Here is a 6,150-nt window from a genome sequence, read left to right as displayed (position 1 = left end):
AAGTCTGGGGAGAATCAAATTGGAGGAACCTCCATCTCAATCCTTCCCAAAACGTCCCTCTTGTTTCTTTTCTCAGCAACTAATTCATCCAAGGTCTCCTCTAGGTCCCTTGCCTTTCATTAGCTTGTTCAATTCCTCCCCACCCTGCATTCCACCTGGAGCCCTTGACCCTGGTTTTAAAGCCCGGTAGGGGGTGGAGTGGAGGTGGAGGATGAAAGGAGGGCTTTTTTTCTCCTTTTGAAATTACAACTAATATTGCATGGGACATACTTACAACTAACAAATTATTCATTGTTTATCTGAAATTCAAATTTAACTGCGTATCCTTACTTTTATTTTCTAGATCAGGCAACTCTAGTTGGAATGCCTCAGCCAAGAGCATGCCTGTGCTGGTCAGTAGCACCCACTGCGGCTGGAGAATGAAGGGCACCAGCATTTCTTAAGCTGCATCTATCTTTGGAGCATGGTTACAGGCAGGCACGTTCCCAGTAGTAGGGGGGTTGAGCACGAGGTGCTCTGGGATTACAATGCCCTGGGTTCAAATCTCCACTCCATACATATTAGCTGTGTGATGTTGGGCAAGTGACTAAGCCTCTCTGGGTCTCAGTTTGCTCACTTGTAAAATAGCATCTGGCATACTATGCTGGAGGTGAAAGGACATAATAATGCTCCTGAAGCACTCCACATAGTAATTGCTCAATAAATGGTCTCAGGTTTAGTTATATTGGGACAGATCCAGCTTTTGTGGAGCCTGAAGCTTATGAAACTTGGCAGATGTTCTTTAAGAAAAGGAATACAAAATTAGACACATACATTAAAATGCAGGAACTGAAGCTTATACCTGTCTTTAACATCTTGGTAAGTCCCCCTCTGGCTCTAACCAATGATATTCAAGTTGCAGGTCAGGTTCTATTAGAAGGTCAGCCATGAAACCAATTTAGATAACCAAGAGAAGTATTTTTTTTCTTTTTCTTTTTTTTTAAGGAAATAGAATGGAATAGAAAAGATCTGTGTGCAAAGACATATGCACCCCTATGTTTCTCGCAGCACTTTTTACAATAGCAAAGATATGGAAGCAACCTAAGTGTCCATCTGTAGAGGAATGGATAAAGAAGATGTGGTACATATATACAATGGAATACTATTCAGCCATAAGAAAGAAACAAATCCTACCATTTGCAACAACATGGATGGAGCTGGAGGACATTATGCTCAGTGAAATAAGCCAGGTGGAGAAAGACAAATGCCAAATGATTTCCCTCATTTGTGGAGTATAACAAAGAAGCAAAACTGAAGGAACAAAATGGTAGCAGACTCACAGACTCCAAGAATAAACTAGTGGTTACCAAAGGGGAGGGGTGTGGGAGGGTGGGTGGGGAGGGACGGAGAAGGGGACTGAGGGGTATTATGTCTAGTACACATGGTGTGGGGGATCACGGGGAGAACAGGGTATCACAGAGAAGAGACATAGTGGATCTCTGCATCTTGCTGCACTGATGGACAGTGACTGCATTGGGGTATGGGTGGGGACTTGATAATATGGGTAAATGTAGTAACCACATTGTTTTTCATGTGAAACTTTCATAAGAGTGTATATCAATCATACCTTAAAAAATTAAAAAAAATAAAATAAATTTAAAAAGTAAAAAAAAAAAAGATCTGTGTGCATCACATGTAGTAAGGGTAAGTGCGGGTCAGGGTATGTGTGTACTGGGTGATGACATGGTGGATTTATTCCTCAGATCATAGTCACAAACACTGAAGAAATACTGCTATTCATGGGAACACACAACAGCCCTTCAGAATAGGCATCAACCTCCCTATTTCCTCTAGGATTAGCTTTAGATTTAGAGTCAAGATAAGGGTAAGGATCAAGGAAACAAGGATCAGACAGCCTAACAAATTTGCCCAGACTGTCTCAGGACTAATGAGGAAAAAGATGAACAACCAGCAAAACCAGCCCCTCACTGTCACCCCTTTACACAGCCTGAGACCTAGTCAAGGTGCCTCTCAGAACCACAGCCTCTCAGCCTGTCGGGAAGAAGAGGCACTGACCTGGTTCCAAGAGCCCCTTGCTGGCCCCACACTGGAGGCTGGCACCTGGGTGTGTGCCAATGCGGCCTTGAAGAGACCATCAGGGTATTAGGCTCAGGGTTAGCTATGTCCCTTCACCTGCAGGTCTCACCCTCTCCTGCTCTTATGTTAGAAGGGTTCACCTAGCCAAGAAGGCTGCTGTGGCACCATCATTTACTGGATCCCTTCTCTGTGCCATTTTCTGCCCTAGAACCACACTCCTCATCTCACCAAGTCCTTGAGGCGCCAGAGGAAGCAGGTGTTTTCTTTCCTCATTTTGCAGAAGAACCCTGAGATTATGAGGGAATGGGAACTGAGCCAGTAAAGCTCTGGCTTCACCCGTTATGCTCCAGAGGTCCAAATCAAGGGTGCCAGGAACCCACCTCTCCCGGGACCCCTGTAGGGCAGCCAGAGGAGGGTCCTCCAAGAAATCCGGAAACTGCCTCCACAAAGATCCCACCTCCCCTACCGCACTCCTGTCCCTCTCCTCATCCCAGATTCCTGGAGGAAATTGGGACTGGAGACAATGCTGGGTCCTAGTGGGCTGCCTAGCAAGGGCGGAGCCAGCGGGAGTGGGGATGGGGGAGGAGCGGGGGTCAGAACTCACGCCTGGGAGGAGGCTTGAGGGGGGCCAGTCTCCCAAAGAGAATGAGCCTATTCAGAGCTGAGAAGGAAGGGGAAAAAGCCTTGTCTGGTCTTTGACAAGAGGAGAGGAAGGGGGCAGGGTGGGCACTGTTGATTTGCTTCTCCCCTCAACTGCCCCTCCAACAGGGCCTGGGCAGAGAGGCTAAAAAAGAGGATGCCTGAGGGACAAAGGCTGAGGGGGTCTCAGCGGGGAAGGGGGTTGGGGGAAGGAGGGAGGTTGCCAGAGGAGCCTGAGAGTTTGCCAGGAGGGTCCAGTGAGGGCCTGGAGAGGGAGGCAGCTACAGAGGAGGGGTGACTGCAGAACGGCAGAGGAGAGACAGCCCAGGGACAGAAGGCAGAGGCATTAGATCTGCCCAAGGAGTCCTTCGGTGACAGGTACTGAACCTGTGGGCAGTGGATGGGATGTGACCACTGGCATTGAAGAGGCAGGACAGGCCTCTGGCTTAGGGGGGTGACCTCTTAAAGGTCAACAGGCTGGGGTCTGGAACCAGCAGCCTGTGAAATGCCAGTCAATCATTGACTAGCCACTAAGACGGGGGCACAGAAGGCTGTGTGTGTGCATGTGTGTGTGCGCGCGCGCACATGCTGGCACCAGAGTCTCCCCTCCTCTCTGCCTACCTCACCAGCCAGCCTAGGTTCAGAGGACTGAAAACAGAGAAAGGGAGGAGACAGTCCACAGTCCAAGGTCCAGGCCACAGACTGGGGCCTACTCCACAGGGCCTTGAGCCTGGGGCATGGAGTGGTGGGAAATGTCTATGAATTGGGTTCTTGGTAGGAGTACAAGAGAGTAAGCACAAGGCTTTCCTGGAGTCACCCAAGAGCAATTTGAAAGCTTCTGATAAGAAAATCTGTCCTTCCTAAATGTGGCCTTTTAAGAATACTTGAATACTTGCAACTTAATCGCTGGGAGGCCACTTCCAGGGCTAGACCTGTCCTGAAGTTAGCAAATGAGCACAGCCCAAACTGATGTGCCAGATGCAAGGCCCCTGCACGTGCTGATCACCTCCCTCAGCCCCTCTCACCCTGATCTCAGGAATGCAGGCCCAAGGCCTGGGGAGATGGCCTTTTCTCTCCCTAGGCTGCCTTGCCAACACAAAAAAACACTCTTGCGCTCTTGGCCTCACCTGCTTTAATGCATGTACAGGAAGTATGTATGGCTGCTATTCTAGCCTGAGCACATGAGGCTGTCACAGTTTCTTGCATGCTTAATTGTGCTTTCCTGTGTCCTGTGATGTCCATGTGTTTATGCTGCAGATCAACATGTGCCCTCAGTTTATCTGGAGTTCTTTCCTCAGACAGTGGCTGGGCTGTGTGGCCTTGAATAAGGCTCCACTTTGCTGTCTGAAATATGAGAGAGTTGGGATGAATGGTTCCTGGTCATAGTGTTTTAGGATTTGGTGTGGGGGCAAGTGACCTTTTAAACCCCAGGGCTTGTCCCTTGAAAGCTCCATTGAGTCATCCCTCTGCCAGATTCCGGATGGATTTCAGATTCTTTGTTTTTCAAACACTGAATTCCTGCTCTACTCAGCCCTTCAGGACCCCAAGCTCACCCAGCTTGCTGCTGGAGATACAGACCTCTGGGGTATGAATGAGGACACTCTTGTCTCTGGCTTTTGATTTGGGGAAGAGGAGACTAGGAAGCTTCCAGAAGTATGAAACTATGGCAATCACTAAGCCTTGATATAGGGTGCCAATTCCAGTGTCAGATGATTTCCACTGAACTCACATTGTTGATACCTCTCTTTCCTTTTTACATCCAATCATTCTTTAAGATCTATTGATTCCTCTTCTAATACATGCATCCTTTTCCCACCTCCACCACTAGCTAATCTAAGCCTCTATCTCTGGGCTAAAGCACTAGCCTCTGATCTCCTCTGTATTGCTCTTGCCCTTTTTCAATCCCCCCACCCGCCACCCTGCTGTTCTCCCTTCAGCAACCAAACTAAATGTTTTCAGCATAAATCAAACCATTTGTCCATTCCAGCACTAAAACACCTCCCAAAAGGCTTCCCATTGCCTAAACTCTTGATCACGACCTGAGCCCTGATAACATCTGGTCTCTGGCTATCACTTCAACCCCACAGCCTTCTAGCCAGGCAGGCTTCTTTTCTGTGTTTCAAAGATGCCAAGTTCCTGCCTTAGGACCTTTGCACTGGCTGTTCCCTCATCTAGAACAATCTAACCCCAGGTGTTAGCAGGGCTGGTTCCTTCTGGAGCTTAAGTGTCACTTTTGCAAAAAGGCCTTCTCTGACCACCCAGTCAGAGTAGCCTTCCCTTTTCTTTTTCTTTACCCTTCCCATTCCTTTATTTTCATGTCTGTTATTATATTATCCAAAAATATACATCAACACTTTTGACTACATTATATTTTCTTTTTACATTTGTCCTTTTCTTTTAACATGTTTGATATAATATAGGACAAGGCCTCCAAAACTAGAATCTTAAAAGTTTCCTTAAAATTGGAACATATTTTTATGTAGGAGTTCTCACTCTACATAAATCCGCTTCGTCAGGATTTCATCCTCTTTAATCCTAAATTTCCTCATCTTCAAATGGAGATCCTATAAAAAGATTCATCCCAGAGTTATGGTAAGGATAAAATAAACTAATGTGTTATAAAAGGACTGACCTATCAGATGCAAAATAGTATTAGCACCAGATCGTTTCTGGTCAGCTCCTGGAGGGCTTGGTGGTTGTTTAGTTTGTTTGTGTCAGCTTTGCGATGTGTCAGCTGGGTGTTTAACTCCAGGGGACACTATTCATGTTATATTTAACTGGAAGAAGCACCCTTCGCAGCAAATGCAATATGAATGGTGCCTCCTGTTCTGCCTTGCTTAGCATGTGCTAGAGGTAAGGGCTCAGGAAATGCTTGCTGAATAAGTGAATGAATGAAATCTGATTTTACATCTTACTCATTCCACATTCCAACATAAAAAGGAGAAGTTGAGGAGGATGAAGGGGTGGGGGAGAGAGAAAGGCAGTCATTAATCTACCTTCACTAATTATGCACTTAGCTACAAGGTTTCAATGCCCAATGAGATGGAGTGTGTGTGTATGTGCGTGCGCGCGCGTGGGTGGTGGTACTACAGGGAGAAGGGGGTGGATATTAAGACAAGTATTCTATTCCCAAAGTCCTCCCCTTAATTTTCCTTGAAATATTACACCTCTTCTATTTCAGCGTGGTCTGAACGGCTAGTTATTTGACAGCCTGGATTTGACAAATTCCAAGGTTCAGTTACGTTGTTCATTCATTCATTTAACCAAAAAACAGACAAACAAACAAAACTTAGAGCCTGCAATCTGCCAAATTCTGTACTAGTACTGGAAGTAGAGTGGTAAACCAGACAGCAGAGGTCCTACCCTGCGTGGGGAAAATAGATCTCTGTTTAAATCACCCTCAGAAGTGGTGTTTAAATTGAGACTAGAAGTGGG

This window comes from Manis javanica, chromosome 4 (genome assembly GCF_040802235.1).
Source record: "Manis javanica isolate MJ-LG chromosome 4, MJ_LKY, whole genome shotgun sequence".
Taxonomy (NCBI): Eukaryota; Metazoa; Chordata; class Mammalia; order Pholidota; family Manidae; genus Manis; species Manis javanica.
This window is presented reverse-complemented; position numbering follows the sequence as displayed.